Below are 17,029 nucleotides of genomic sequence, written 5' to 3' on the forward strand. Positions count from 1 at the left end.
GAAGGTGTCCAGGCGGGTTGGAATGTCTGCAGAGAAGGAGACTCCACAACCTCCCTGGGCAGCCTGGGCCAGGCTCTGGCACCTCACTGAGAAGAAGTTTCTTTTCATATTTAAGCGGAACCTCCTGTGTTCCAGTTTGTACACATTGCCCTACCATTGGTTGTCACTCAGAAGAGCCTGGCTCCATCCTCCTGACACTCACGCTTTATATATTTATAAACATTAATGAGGTCACCCCTCAGTCTCCTCTTCTCCAAGCTCCAGAGCCCCAGCTCCCTCAGCCTTTCCTCACACGGGAGATGCTCCACTCCCTTCAGCATCTTTGTTGCCCTGCGCTGCACTGTCGCCAGCAGTTCCCTGTCCCTATTTGAACTGAGGGGCCTGGAACTGGACACAATATTCCAGATGTGATTTGGGGGTTATTTCTTGTTAACGCAGCATCTTGTCCCAGCTGCTCCTGGTATTTCTGCGGCTGAGCTGGCAGGGACAATCATAGAATGTCCTGAGTGGGAAGGGACCCACAAGGATCATCAAGTCCAACTCCTGTCCCTGCACAGGACAACCCCACAGTTCACACCGTGTGTCTGAGAGCCTTGTCCAGTCTCTTCTTGAACACTGTCAGGCTTGGGGCCGTGACACCTCCCTGGGGAGCCTGTTCAGTATCCAGCTCCCTCTGGGTGAAGAACCTTTTCCCCATGTCCAACCTGAACCTCTCCTGGCACATCTTGCTCCCATTCCCTCAGGTTTTGTCATTGGTCACTAAAGAGTTCAGCACCTGCCCCTCCTCCTCCCATTGTGAGGAAGCTGTAGCCGCCATAAGCTCTCCTCTTAGGAGGCTCCTGCTACCCCAAATACATGGCTAAGGGCTCTGACATGGTGGGGTGATGGGGTGGACCTGCTCTGAACTGGGAACTCTGCTGCCTCAGGAGCTGTGCAAAACACAAGCCAAAAGGGTCCTGTCCCACCGTGCCATAATTAAATGTAGAAAAGATAAATCCACCAGGCAGAGAAAGGCGATGCAGGGAGGCTGAGAGCCCTCAGCAAGATGGCATCAGGGTCTGATGTGGATGGCCTCTATAAGAAATAGGCAGCTGAGGCTAATTTGCTGCTAAAAACATGCCAGTAGTGGCAGGATAAATCACAAAACACACTGCTCCCAGCTGCCACCATCAGAAAAGCACCTTTTTGTGTCAAATCACCCGCCTCAAAACAGGCCCATCGGCTCCATTTCATAGTGTCATGTTCAGTATAGGGGTTCGGTCACAGCCATTTAACAAGATACCAGCCCCTCTCCTGCACGGTGTATTTCAGTGCAGAAATGCGGCGTTAAATGGAGACTTCATGGGATATGTTATTTCACATAGCTCGTTCTGGCAGAGGCAAAACTGGCCTAATATGTCACACCCAGCGCAAACACGGGGTGATCCCGATTCGGCCGCCGATTGCAGCCATGCAGCCGTGGAGAAGCTTGCAAGACGGAGCTGCTGGGCTCTAAATTTGGGTTTTGCAAGGGTCAAGTCGAGCCCTGTGGCATATCATCACTAGCCAGCACTTTTGTAAAGGCAGGCTTTCTCGCACAGCCACTGCAGGTTCAAGAAATGATCGAGAAGTTTTGGTGTGAGACGTGAACACTGTATTACTTCCCTCTGAAAATCACATTATCTGTGGAAAGTTATTTTTTTGGACACGGAGGCCTGGGAATCGGCTGCTCTCAGGGAGTGTCCCTCACCATCTGCTCGTACATCTGTCAAATCCACTCACAAGCCCCTGCCCGGAGTCCTCGTTCGAGTAACTGTAGGATAGATTAGCACTCCTTTTTATTTTCCTGCGCTGCTGTGATGTGAATGCAAGGGGAAATTCAGACGGAAGGGGTATTTTGTTAGGTTTGAGGCAAGTATGTGCATTTTAAACACAGGCAGTTGAAGCCTCCAGGGGAGGCTGAGCTGGAGGGGAAGCTCTTGGCCACAGCTCAGCTGTGCATCGGCTGCGGGAGCCCATGAGAGCAGAGGTTGTGCTGTTCATTCCCCCCTTTTTAAAGCCTTTTAAAGGTTTTCTTTATTACTACTTCAAATTAATATTTCCCTCCTGTGGTGACTGATGAAAGCATACAAGCTTTTGAATATTTTCATGAATATTTATTAAATTTCTTGAGGTTTTTAAATATTTTTTTCTGTTATTTTTATCTGCCTGAATTTTAGGTAGTTTTTCCGTATTACATTTGTGTTCTCTCTCTTTTTTTTCTTTTCTTAGTTGTAGTACAATGAGGAATGCAAAGGAAAACTATCTGCTGTTTGATTTGCTCCTCAGGTCCCAAATCCTGCAATGAATCCACTTCCATTCAGATACCGGAGGATGCGCAAGTACGAAACTCAGGATTGCTGGTATACATGTCACTTATCATTGTCCAACCATTTTCTGGTAGCTATTTACATAAATACAGATATGTGCATATACAGAGCCATGCACTGCTCCTATAACATCCAGATGAATATGAAACCTTGAGAAGGCATCTAGATGTTTATGACTATGATTTGAGGGATCCAGTGGCTATTACTAAGTTTGGAGCCAAGTTTAAACTCTTTTGGCACTTATCAAGGAATATACAAAATATATGGAGTTTAGATCAGCTACATTGTCTTTTGGAAGGGGAGAGGAGGTGCCTCTGTCCTTCACCATGGACTATACCAGAGGTCCAACATCAGCAGGTTCCTAATTCTCTTCCATTAAGTAGGATGAATTGGGACCTTTGTCTTTTAAAAACTTATCTTCCTTCCACTGGAGGTTCAACCTGTTCTCATGTCTGTGGTCCAGAGACAACAGAATGCAGGGAAACTCCTTAAATCCCCTCCAAGACAGTAATGCTCAGGTGCAAAAGACTCTACGAGCAACTTCATCCCAAATTATTTGTGTTTAGACTCGCTTGACAGACCTTCAGACACACAGAGTAGGCTGCCAGCCCTGCTGTGAGTTTTATTTAAGTCAGCGTTTAGATCAGGAGCCTCACCGATGTAAATGCTGAAGAATGGTTCCCTTGATAAGATTTCAGTAATGATGTGAATTATTTCAATAATTTTATTGATGCTGTTTGTGGGGGAAGGACCACAGGCAGCTCCTCCACGTCTACCTCCCCTCCTGGGCCCTTGGGTATGTGGATGGATTACAGTAGTCCTTGGTGGACAACAAAGGCTCTTTTGTTCTGTCAAAGAAGCAGAGCCAATAACACCCCGAAGAAGTCAGCATGAAGAGCTGTGCTCACCCACCAAAACCAAAAGAATAAAGTGTCCAGCAACGCAAATTATCTTTCTTAGAGAATTAACCCTTTCTGTCACCCCAAGCCCTCCACATTCCTACAGAAGGACCTTTCTGGCTTCCAGTGCCTTTTCACTTTCATCCTGTTGCTCTGCTTGAGGCTGTCAACCCCAATCACTGTCAGAGTTGCTGATAATTAAGTATTCCCTCCTCTTCACCTCAGAAGATTGCAAAAGCCAACTAACTCTCTTAAAGCTACTCTCAGGGGCCAGGAAGATCAATAAAGGCATATCACAGAATCACAGAATCACATAATCGACTGGGTTGGAAAAGACCTCAGAGATCATCGAGTCCAACCCTTGGTCCAACTCTAGTCCGTTTACTAGATCATGGCACTAAGTGCCATGTCCAATCTCAGTTTAAAAACCTCCAGGGACGGCGAGTCCACTACCACCCTGGGCAGCCATTCCAATGCCTGACCACTCTCTCTGTAAAGAATTTCTTTCTAATATCCAGCTTAAATTTCCCCTGGCAGAGTTTAAGCCCATGCCCCCTTGTCCTTTTGCTAACTGCCTGGGAGAAGAGACCAATCCCCACCTGGCTATAACTTCCTTTCAGGTAGTTCTAGAGAGTGATGAGGTCACCTCTAAGCCTTCTCTTCTCCAGACTAAACAACCCCAGCTCCCTCAGCCTCTCCCCATAGGTCTTGTGTTCAAGTCCCTTCACCAGTCGTGTTGTTCTTCTCTGGACCCGCTCCAGCACTTCAATGTCTTTCTTGAACTGAGGGGCCCAGAACTGAACACAATACTCCAGGTGTGGCCTCACCAATGCAGAGTACAGGGGAAGGATCACTGCCCTTGGCCTGCTGACCACGCTGTTTTTGATACAGGACAGGATACCGTTGGCCTTCTTGGCCACCTGGGCACACTGTTGGCTCATGTTGAGCTTCCTGTCCATTAGTCCCCCCAGGTCCCTTTCTGTCTGACTGCTCTCCAGCCACTCTGTGCCCAGCCTGGAGCGCTGCAGGGGGTTGTTGTGACCAAAGTGCAGCACCCGGCACTTGGCCTTATTGAACTTCATCCCATTGGCATCAGCCCATTTTTCCAGTCTATCCAGATCCCTCTGCAGAGCCCTCCTGCCTTCCAGCAGGTCGACACTCCCTCCCATCAGCAAATTTGCTGATGATGGTCTCAATCCCCTCATCTAAATCATTAATAAAGATGTTAAACAGGACTGGACCCAACACTGACCCCTGGGGAACACCACTAGTGACTGGCCGCCAGCTGGATGCAGCCCCATTCACCGGCACCCTCTGGGCCCGGCCCTCCAGCCAGTTCTTAACCCAGCGTAGAGTACACTTGTCCAAGCCATGGGCTACCAGCTTTTGCAAGAGTATATTATGGGAGACAGTGTCAAAGGCCTTGCTGAAGTCCAGATAGACCACATCCACGGCTTTCCCCTCATCCACCAGCTGGGTCAGCTGATCGTAAAAGGAGATCAGGTTGGTCAGACAGGACCTGCACCTCCTAAACCCATGCTGGCTGGGTCTGATCCCTTGTCCATCCTGAAGGTGCTGTGTGATTCCATTCAGGATGATCTGCTCCATAACCCTGCCAGGCACTGAGGTCAGGCTGACAGGCCTGTAGTTGCCAGGGTCAGCTCTGCAGCCCTTTTTGTGGACTGGGGTAACATTGGCCAATTTCCAATCATATGGGACCTCCCCAGTGAGCCAGGACTGTTGGAAGATGATGGAGAGCGGCTTGGCAAGTTCTTCTGCTAGCTCCCTCATCACCCTAGGATGGATCTCATCTGGTCCCATAGACTTGTGAGGATCCAGATGGCTCAGTAAATCACCAACTATTTCCTCCTGGAATACAAGGGGCCTATTTGGCTTTCTACCTCTGTCAACCACCTCCAGAGATGAGTTGTCCTGAGGGCCACCTGTCTTACTGGTAAAAACTGATGCAAAGTAGGTGTTAAGTACCTCAGCTTTCTCCTCATCTTTGTTAACTATCTTTCCCTCAGAGTCCAACAGAGAATGGAGGTTTTCCTTGCCCCTCCTTTTGTTATATCCTGCACTGACATCCAGCCTCGTTTTGTTTTGGTTTGTTTTTTGGAATCAAGCACATTGTATAATGAATGGGAACTGTTAGCCGCAAAAGCATGTTGCATGATGTCTCCAGAGGCAGGTTCTTCACTGAGGAAACCTAGTGTATGCTAAGAAATTTCCGTGGGAGGGCTAAATTTGATTTAAAAATCAATCCATTTGCACTGGTACAATGTAAATAAAATTTACCTTTAAATAGATTTAAATGTAGCTTCTACTGGTTTGCTTTAATCCAGAGCATTATCTATGTCTAAGTAGCTTCACTTGCATCAAGAGTTGGCATTGTTGAAGGCCGACTGATTTTATGTGGATTTAATTATCGAGCAGATGTAGCCTTACTCTGAAATGAGGATGGGGGAGCAGAAGTCAGCACAGCTTCCCGACCAGTACATGACCAGGCTCTGCTCCACAGACCCAGCAAGAGCTCCTCCTTCTCTTCCGTCCGTCCTTGGTACGCCCAGTAACAGCAACGTTCAACTTTTACTGGCAGAAACGTTCTTCAGCTAAAAGATGGGCACCGAGCTTTGTGTTAAAATGCCACAGCATAGCTTTGTAGGATAAAATGTCTTGACTTCCCAGTCCATTGCCACAAGTATGAGGGTAAGTCAGTGGAAGGCAGATAATTCACAATTCTGAAAGGAAATACCTTTTAGGCAACGTGTAATCAGCCTGTGGAAGTCATTGCCACAAGATGCCGTTGTGGCCAACAGTTTAACAAAGAAATTCCCAAACAATTCATACCAGTGGGGTCTTGCCAGCCCTTAGTGTTTATCGTAGACCACCCTGTAGCTCTAGATCCATGTGGGACTTTGCACCCCGGTCACAGCGCAGGGGAAGGCTGTGTGTAATATTGTTCCACAGACCAGCTGCAGTCTTCTTGTCATAGTAGTGTCTATATATGGGACCGCAGGCTCTTTAGACCTATCCTCTTGTCCCCCAGATTAGAAGACCTGTTTGAGGACACTGTGGTTCCCCTCCAGCCTGTGAGCTGAGGCTCGGTTCCCATGTGGACAGCGCAGAAGGGATGGTGTGTGCCTGTACCCCTCGCTGTGGTGCCCAACATGGTGTCAGGTCGTAACTGGGGTGCAGATCCAGGCTCCCCACCGTAGAGCACCAGTGGGGTGTGAGGCACAGTTTGGGAACAGAATGCCCTGAGCTGGAAGGGACCCACAAAGACCGTTGAGTCCAACTGCTGTCCCTGCACAGGACAACCCCACAGTTCACACCGTGTGTCTGAGAGCCTTGACCAGTCTCATCTTGAACACTGTCAGGTTGGGGCCATGACACCTCCCTGGGGAGCCTGTTCCAGTGTCCAGCACCCTCTGGGTGAAGAACCTTTCCCTGATGTCCAACCTAAACCTCCCCTGGCACATCTTCCTGCCATTCCCTCGGGTTCTGTCGTTGGTCACTAAAGAGAAGAGCTCAGTCCTGCCCCTCCTCCTCCCCTTGTGAGGAGCTGGAGCCACCATGAGCTCTCCCCTCAGTCTCCTCTTCTCCAGGCTGAACAAACCAAGTGACTTTAGCTGCTCCTCATACACCTTCCCCTCCAAATCCTTCACCACCTTTGTGGCCCTCCTGGACACTATCCAGTAGCTTAATATCCTTTTAATCCTGTGTCCTCAGCCCTGCACACAGTGCTCCAGGTGAGGCTGCACCAGTGCAGAGCAGAATGGGACGATGTAGAGGCACACAGACAACTGTAGCATTGGCAAATGTATTAGGAAACACCAAAAACTGTTTTGGAAGCCGTGTAGACCCTCCCCATCTGCCTACTCTGGAATTCCATGCATTCTCCCAGGGTCATCCAAAAGCCTTCAGAGGCTCTGGGCACGGTGCCTGTGTGTGCGGTTCTGCACGCCATCTGAAGTTATCCTTTCAGACTTCAGACCCAGGCTCCACGACTTAAGCCAACATTGCAGCTCCTTCTGACCCGTCTGCAACTGACCTCTCGTACAGGCAACACAGCTCTTCCTTTTCTCATCTAAGTGTGGATCCTGCGCAGTTTAAAATGTCCCAGAGTGCTCAGAAGTCTAGCTTGGGTATAAAGTTTTAGCAAACTTCCCCTACACAACAAAAGATGGTTGGAAACTGTCACGTGTACCCTAGGATTTCTGCCAAGTTCTTTTGGTTTTCAATCAGATCTGAAGGAGCATTTTCAAACACTACTTTTTGAAAATCCTTGGTTTTCTCGGTTTCCTATTACAGCTGCAACAATGATACCTGTTTGCAAAACCCGTGTATGTCTCTGCTGTCCACTGCTGCTTTACCTAGGTGGATGGACTACTCCTGATCAATGTCAGGAGCCTGAAAGCCTGGCCTCTGGAAAAATCAAGTGGTATTCAATGACCTAATGGATGGTTAAGTGATGGTAATGTTGCTGCTTGATACAAATGGGGTCTTAGCACCTAATTTAATGTCAGTCCCTGGTGGCGAGGAGAGTTTAGCCGTGAACTCAGAGCTGGGGGGAGGCTATTGCATTAATTTTTTGCTGTGGTAAGCTGATGGCTTAAAAGCTGCTGCTGCGAAGGCATCTTATCTCTTATCTGCTAAGAAAGCAGATGCTATTTCCTAGAAATTTTTAAGATGCTACATGCCAGGAAGCGTAAGACCTCGTGGCAGCTGTTTCAAAGATTTCTGTAAACAGCTTCCCCCTCAAATAGTCTGTAGATGGGAAGGCCCTTCCATCATGTCACTGCATACTGGGAATTTTACTGCATAATTCAAAATTACACATATTTACAAAATTACAAAATAATAGTCAAGAGCTCATTTTACCCTGTTCCCTGCTTCGCTGGGAGCCCTGCTGTTTCTTCCAGACGGTAAGCTGGCCTCTTGCCCAGACCATATATCTCTTATGACAGGCTCCTTAAGGACCAAATCTAAATGGAAGCCAAAAGAAATATGTCTTCCTAAGTGACACAAGGGTAACTTTCTGAGTCTGATTCTGAGCCCGTTTTAACTTAGTTTGCACTGATACAACTCTGCTAGGCTTTAACTGCATTAATCCAGATTTGTACTGATGCAAGCAGAGAGCCCTAGTGCCTTTGACATTGGTACAAAAACAAATCTATAAAAATGCTGAAGTTGCAACCAGTGACCTAGGCAGTATTTTAACAATTGCATTTGCATCTGGCCTCTGGAAGATTTCTCAGTTGTTTGTGTGCCTCACTGTTAGCAGAGCCAAATCGCTATGTTACCTTAAGTGAGGGGGGAACATTCACAATCTCTTATAGCTCATTGATGCTAAGAGAGTTACACGAACAACTGATACAAAACCTGCTGCCCAAACCAGAATAATCTTCTCCAGCCTTGACTGAGCTTTGCACCAGGGTTTCAGGGCCAGACTGCCCCTGCTCCTGACACAGGAACCACAGGAATTGCAGACCTGTTCCAGAAGCTCTGGGAAGGGCAGGGAAGGGCTTAGATGGGTGTTGCTGCCGGTGGGAGAAAATAGCACCATCTCAGGGGGTGTCAAATCTCTGCCCTCTCCTGTGCCTCTGACAGAGCTTATTTAGAGCCAATACTGTCCATCATGTCTCTCTACCAAATGCCCTGATGATCCTTGATAAAGAGAAGGACACCAGGGTAAGCATTCAGCCTACCATGAGGATTACAAGCACCTCTGAAGCTTGAGCTGCTGAAACACAGCATCCCAGGTTGGATTCATAGAGAAAATATTCACATAACACACCTGTTTTTTCTCTTTTCTTGGTGCATTTCTCATGCACAAGGTGTGGCTTTGCCTTCCCAAATACTCTCACCCTTAGGGCTGGATTTTACTTCTACCTGATCTAATGTAGGTTTGCTCAGGGAAACTGTGTGCTGCAAGAACCTCCACCTCTATTTGCGTGAGTTTGGGCTCGCCAGTCTGTCTGTCTGTCTGTCTTCTTGTTGCTGTTGTTCTGAATAGAGCTGGAAGGAGCTGCAGCAGCAACATCAGGCCCACAGCGCCATTGCCAAGCAAAATCCTACTGAAATCGGTGGCACAATGAAAGTGCAGAAGACTAGATGGTGACAGATGTTCTGTTGGGGAGGCACAAAATGGCATCTGTGGAGTAGCGCGAGGAAGCCCGATGCTACTGGTACCAGCATGACGGGTAAGGTAACGGGCTGTCAGTCTGCTTTCACTTCCCGAGCATACCCCACATCTTGTTCAGTGAATAAATCATTCCACGTCTCTCTTCTCCTTTTTCCCTCCCCCACCAAATCTGCAGTAGTGTTCATCCCACCCCTGTTTGAGGAAGGCACCCCGACTGGAGTCCTTTTCTGTCAGGAGGAGAGAATGCAATTTAGCTGGTCTGTAACCGTCTGTTTCCATTCATTCCTGAGGTTTTCCAGCTGCCCATGAAAACAATGCACTGATACACTCTGTGTGGACTTGAACCACATCCAGAGCAAAGGGTTAGGTGGGGCTGGGAGATTCGGGGAGCGTTCTTTGTCCTGGAAAATGGAGCAGATACCGGCACGACATGATGAGAAAGACGATGGTGGAGAAGCAGTCTGCGGATTCCCAGCCCATATGCCAAACTTCATGGTCAAGCATCCAGCTCCTTGCCAGGCAAATATCAGGAGTACCAAACTCAAGCATCTAAGCACCAGAAAGAAAAACAAACTGAATTCCAGGGGAGGCTGATGCTGCACTTTCATGGATGTAAAATAGACCGATTTCATCAGAAAGGGTGCAATATTTAGATAATTCTTCTGTTAAACTCTCACTTCTTTTATCTTCCTTCTTTTTCACTGAGAGGCATGAAGTGAGTAATAAAAAATGCTAACAGCTCAATTTCTTGATTTATACCGCCAGCGGATCTCAGGCAGAACTCCCTGTTGAGTTTGAGGGAACTGCCTGATTAAAAATTGATGCCACAATATGGTCTGTCTTAGCAACAACACTCACAAGTGAAATTCATCTAGGATATAAACCGTGGCATTTAAAATGCCTGTTGGGTGAAACTTGACCAAAAAAAAAAATGATGTGCCCAGCTCTGGGGAATAAAGGCAATTGCTGTGCCACTTCATGGAATATCGTGTGTGAATCACCGCAGCTATTAAGTCTTTTGCTGCCTTTTTCCTGGCCTCAAGAGGTTAACTTCTTCCCAGAGCCATTCATCGGGGTGGGAAATCAGACCCGCCTGAGTGTGCCACAGAGCTGTGTCTGGCCTGGGTATGTGGGGGATCTGCATTTCGTGGTGTTTGCCTGAGAGAATCACTGGAGACAATAATGAGGGGGTTCATAAGGAGAATATTCTTTCTGCCAGAAGTGGTCTTTTAATCAGGCCTTTGCTTATTTGTTGGGGGAGATTACTCACAGGGTCACCTGGCAAAAATGACTGAAAGTTATGAAAGAAAGGGCCTCCTGCCAACTATTTAAGAGAAAGAGGGAGAGAAATGGAGAAGAAATGGGAGAAAGAGCAGTGAGTTGGCTGCAGGGAAAGGGACATTTTGTGATTCAGAGGAGAAGCCAAGAACCAAGGCTGTAAAGGGAGGGAGAAGACCCTGGACTCCTCAGAAGCCTGAGCACTATATTCTGGTGGCATTCAAGCATAAATTGAAAGCTGTGGCCAAGAAAAAAAGGCGCAGGCACTTCCACATGCCTTGTGGAGCCCTTACAGCAGAGATGGAGTGCTAGGAAGGGGTGAGCACAAAGCACTGGAGTGGCCTGGGGCTCGACACTGCTTATGGAGGGGTAGGACAGCTGGTCTTCTTCATCCCACCTCCAAAGAGGGGCAAAGAGAGCTCATACCATGAAACCAAGACCAGGAGGCTTAGCCAAGTCGCTCCTTGGTTGTTAGTTGTTCACTGTGCCCAAAGAAATGCTTTGAGACTGATGAAACAGGAGGGTGCTTCTGAGATAGCCCCATAAATCTCAGCCTGGGCGGTTGTCACGCCAGCAGGGACCTCCTGGGGCCCAGGCAGGACAAGCTCCCGGTGAATTTGGGTCTCGAGCACGCCAAGGAGGAAAGCTGCTGCAAGGCAGCAGCGATGCACCCGCTGAGATCCAAAGACAATGAAAATACACAGACCCAGCACAGTTTCCCTGCAGCTCACACCGCTTTGACAAAACATCTGCTCACCCGGAATAAAATCCCTCCCCTCGTCTAAGCAGATACAGTTTCGCCCTGAAATAGCAATAGGAGCTGCTGCATCTGCTCACACCATGGCCAGGCTTCAGCCCCAGGAGGATGAGGCCTTCGCTAAATCAGGCTGAGCTGCCTGCTTTATCTTACACTCCCCTGTGAATAACTTTTCTTGTCACACCTCTTTACACAAGCGCCAAACCCCAAGCAGGCAGGAAAACGGTCCAAAACGCAGAAGAATTACGACAGAGGCTGAAACGTTACGGGGTTTCCGAGAGGTTATTCATTTAGATGAAAAAAGTAAACGTGCAAAGCAAACTCTGGCAGCATTTGGGTGGTGATAATCACGCTGATTAAGTGTTCGAGCCTCAGGATATGCTGGGAACGGCGCTAGGACCTAGAAAATACCCAGCCTGTGCTTTTGGAAGACAGCTGCAGGCTCTTCCTGTTCTGCTCTGCAAGTGATCCATCTCCTCTCACAGATCTGTTCATTTTGGATGCAATTGCTCAAAATATACATTACTTACGGTCATACAGATAAATACAAAGGAGACTAGCAGTTGTGCTGTTAACCCTTCAGATCCCCGCTCTGCCTAGCGATGCAATGAGAAAGGAGAAGATTCAGAGCTCGGTTTTACCTACAACTGACTTTGATAAAGCCAAATTGGTTACATTAGCTAAGGGTATTAACCATAGGGAACACACGTTTCCTCTCTACTCTTTAAATTCGGCTATGGTTTCCATTACCAATTGCTAATGAAAAAGGTGTTTTTCCTCCTGATTTCTGTGTTGGTGAAGGAAAGGAGAAGCTGGTTCAAACCAATGGCTTTGATTCACTGCCAGCCTTGAATTTGATATGTCATTTTCATCCAATCAGTATTCTACAAGTCTATTAGTGAGTGTCTGATGTTTAAGGCATGGAGATGAGTTTCCAGGGAGTTACAACGGCACAGAAGTCGCAGGAGGAAAGAATCAGGACAGAAGAGATGCTGTTTGCCTCAGCCGGCTGCTTTGGGACTTCTCCTCAAGCATGAATTTCACAACCAAACCACTGAAACGATAAAAGACAATAGTTACTTTGCAGAGGCGCTACTCCAATATGCAGTCTTGGAACTCCTGAACAGGAACAGAAATGCGAAGAGTGACTTTTCACCGTACGGGAATACACACACGCTGTGTGCCAGCTATTTGGCTGCAGTAAATCAGACCAGTCAGGCTAAACAAATTTGATTGAATTACCTGGTTTGGTTGATGAGCCAGTTCTGCACCGGGCCCCTAAACCAGCCGGTGTCCCCTTGGCACAGGCCGCAGTGGCCAGCGTGCAGCTCTGGGTCTGCCCTAATTCACACTGATTGGCACTGATTCCCTTTGACACTAGTTAATCACACTTTACACCTGGTAAATCACAGCTTCCCTGCCATGTCTGCACCCAGCAGAAATCAAGAAGAGCAAAGGACTGAGGCCGACATCTTCTGACACAGTTTTGGGGTCTTTTCCACGCAAGCTAAAGTGCTCTGCTGCTTCTTTCAAGGGGCTAGTTGGACCCAAATGGAAAAATCACTGCTTTGAATGTTTTTATTAGTGATATTATTATTCTTATTATTGTCATTCTGTCCTGCTTAGGACATGCTGGGAAAGGAACACCTTCCACAAGGAATCAGTACAAGCTTTGAGAACCTGGTAACCTATACCCTCCCCTGGAGCTTCCAGCATCTTGACAACAAGTTTGTGCTAAAGAGTCAAATGCCAATTTAAAAGAAAAAAAAACTACCCCAAGAGGTAGAACAAGGGAAACTCTGTCTGGTATTTCTTTCCAGCCAAAGATCTATTTAATAGCAAACTATTAGACTAATCCCAGGCCTGGGGGGTTGTTACAGAGGTTTTGAATTCCTATCAGGGTATTTTTTTTATGTCTCCAAACCTGTATTGTCTGAATGTAGCTGAAAAGAAGAATCATTCAGTGTAAGTTTTTCCAGTATCATGGAAGTCCCTATTTCTGATGGGATGTGTGGTCCTTAATTGCCAAGAGAGCTGACTGTTAACTATTATTTATTAATAAGCTGTGAGAAGAGAAGTCTGAAACCTTTGAAACGCAGATTGTCAGCTCTGTAATTAGACTTGAACTGAAATGCTAAATTCTGGAAGTCAAAACAGTGTTTGCCTTCTTGTTTTCCTCTCTTTTTAAAAGGTAGGTGACAAATGAATCTGGCCCCAGCCCTCAGTGAAAAAAAGAAGCTCTATTATTTTCAGAAAAATAATTTCAAAGGGCAAGTCAATAATGGCAGGATACACACAAAATAAAGCCTTTGGAATCCTGTTATTATTAGTATTATTATTGTAGGTTCAGATGACTCAAATGTTATTGTTTTCTTCTTGCATTACCAGCCAAGAAAACCAATGACAACGGCATAAAGCTGTGCAAATCTCAGCAGTTTTGATTCCCAGTTCCGTTACTGGAGCAGCTGTTGTGCTCGCGTAGTTTAGCGGGTCAGCTCTGCATCTGGACTGGCCCACACCATGCTTTGTCTTCTGGAAAACTTCAGCTTGATTTAAGAGCAGGATTCATGTACAGCCTACCCTGCAAGAACTAAACCAAGCTTATAGTATCAGGCATGTTGTTGTGTCAGAAGGGACTCAGTTATGTGCTAGTACCTTATGGCTTATATACCACATAGAACTTGTTCATGTACAAGTAAAAGACTTGGTTTGGTGTTGGCCACCTTCAGTAGGGTGTGCAAGGAAGATGTCCATTCCACAGACACTCTTTTGCTATTTCTCTATCTTAAGTTGTTGGTTTCCAACAGCACCAAAAAAAATTAGAAGGGGAAAGTCAGCTGAAACCACAGTCTTGCCCATCTGTGACTCAGGATCATTCACCCACCTTCCCACCACCATGATGATGGGGCAGAAATGTCAAAGCTTAAAAGCACCTCTCCCAAAACATGAATAAACCTGTGCTGACCGTGGGCTGCTTGTCTTGCCTGGTGCGGCCTTATGTAGGGAAGGAGTTGTGCTGCTCTCTTACTCCATCACAGGCAATGAGTGATGCTGGTGACCACCAAGAACCAGTCACACAAGAAAACAGCTCTCTGAGTTTGTATCAGCCTAAACAAACTGAGCGGTGGCATCCCAAAACTGCTGCGGTGAGTTAAACAGTTGTTTTTTTTAAATGCTTTTTTTCTGTGAAATAGCGGGGGCTGATCCTTCACCATCCCAGACAGAATCACAGAATCACAGAATATTAGGGATTGTAAGGGACCTGGAAAGCTCATCCAGTGCAATCCCCCCATGGAGCAGGAACACCCAGATGAGGTTACACAGGAAGGTGTCCAGGCGGGTTGGAATGTCTGCAGAGAAGGAGACTCCACAACCCCCCTGGGCAGCCTGGGCCAGGCTCTGCCACCCTCACTGAGAAGTTTCTTCTCAAATTTAAGTGGAACCTTTTGTGTTCCAGTTTGCACCCATTGCCCCTTGTCCTATCACTGGTTGTCACCAAGAAGAGTCTGGCTCATGACACTCACCCTTTATATATCTGTAAACATTACTGAGGTCACCCCTCAGTCTCCTCTTGTCCAGCTCCAGAGCCCCAGCTCCCTCAGCCTTTCCTCACACGGGAGATGCTCCACTCCCTTCAGCATCTTTGTTGCCCTGCGCTGGACTCTCTCCAGCAGTTCCCTGTCCTGCTGGAACTGAGGGGCCCAGAACTGGACACAATATTCCAGATGTGGTCTCACCAGGGCAGAGTAGAGGGGAAGGAGAACCTCTCTCGACCTGAACGGTGGAGTGTCTCAACAGGATGCAGACATGGACATGGTTTAGTGCCAGTTAACAGCTGGATCCAGTGATCTTGAGGATCTCTTCCAACCAAAAGGCTTCTATGGTTCCAGGAGCACATGGAACTGTTCTGAGTGAGGGGAAGCATTCAGTGCGTTTTGGATGGTGTGAGTGCAGGTGTGTATGCCTACACAAAGTGCGGATTTACCTCAACCCACTAGAGACCATCATATTTAAAGAAGGAATTTACATTAACAATTTCAATATGATTCCATGTTTGCTTCACGCACAATTTGACTGAATAGACTGGTACATTCCTCCATATGTTAACGTGCTTAAACCAGGACAGCTTGACTTAATTACAAACTGACTTATGCCGAACCACATAAAGCTGGTCAGCTGTCCGTGGAAAACGTGATGCACCCATTTGCTCTTTCTTCAGTGGTTCTGTTACTCCACAGAAAATAAATGCACATTTTAGTCCTTTTTCACTTTCTTTCATGTGTGCTTGGTTTCCTTCATAGCCAGCAGCAAATATGGGAACAGTTCACGTTGTATGAGATGTTATTGCACCTCCTCTGCTGGTTGAACTGTTACTCTTGGAACAAGAGGACACCAAACTACCTGAGCCCCAACCACTGGAGGCTAATTTAACTGAGCTTAACCGCTCCAACAAACTGGATGATTTGAAATTAAAGATCAAAACAAATAACCATTTGCAATGCTAACGATGCTGACCACATCAGGCAGATATCATCTGAATCAAGAACTTGTTGCCTGTTTCAGATTTACTCCTGGACAAGAGTTTGAGCCCATGGGTAGAAAAAATTGAAAGCCAAACCTGTTTTGGCCCAAGTTAATTTTCCCTTTACTTCAATACAACAGGGAAAAGAAAACTAAGAACAAATCAGGCAGAGCGTGGGAGCTAGGATATCTGTCAGTGCTCCCAGAGTACTAAGATACATTCCCTCTACATTTTCAGTCTGTCATTGCTTGGGCTTTAACAGTGACCGTGGCTCTCCTCCTGGTACCGGAGGTCAGCAATGTCCTTCAAAGCCATTCATTTCCTTTCTGCAATCACAGAGGTCGCTGGTGGGCATGACTTTCTATTTAAAGAGCTAATAAAACAACTCTAGTGGATACCAAGGAGTGAATTCCTTTGTACCAGCCCCAGGTAGGTGTTTCTGGAGAAGGAGGGAAGCCCAGGGAGGTGTGAGCGTTGGGCGGCCTCAATCACAGGATAACAGCTCTTGAGTTCCCTGGGGAAGGGAGGTGCTGAGGAGCCCTCTCACCTGTGTAAGCAGTTAGTAGCGAGTCATTTGAGCTCTGACAACATCAAACATGCCAACAGTGGGTCAGTGGGCAGTTTCCTCCTTACCTTCACTATATGTACATATACTGGGTAACGCAGCAATGCAAAAGTACTGTGGTAGCTCAGATATCTTTCAAGGCTTCATTTGAAAGAGATATTCTATGAAATTCCCACATTATCCAGCTACAGAGAAAGGACATTCATGTATGCAGGCATTCTGGCAGGAGTGATTTGCTTTGGGACTAGATGTAATTCAAAGTTATTCTGAATATTACACTGCAGCAGCCTGGCCAAGCCCAGTAATGCTGATTATTAGGGCTTTCCTGGTTTTCCAGATGGAGCTGGTTTCGTTTAGTTCTCTCGTAATTACTAACTTGTCCCTTTTGTTCATTTTTGAATCTTTGTTTTATCTGAACCTTTTTAGGATAGTTTCCAATTTGCTTAATCCATCACTTGCCTTCTTGGTACACGTAGCAGAACTCATTCAGCCATACAGTTTAATGACGTGCA

This window comes from Columba livia, chromosome 2 (genome assembly GCF_036013475.1).
Source record: "Columba livia isolate bColLiv1 breed racing homer chromosome 2, bColLiv1.pat.W.v2, whole genome shotgun sequence".
NCBI lineage: Eukaryota > Metazoa > Chordata > Aves > Columbiformes > Columbidae > Columba > Columba livia.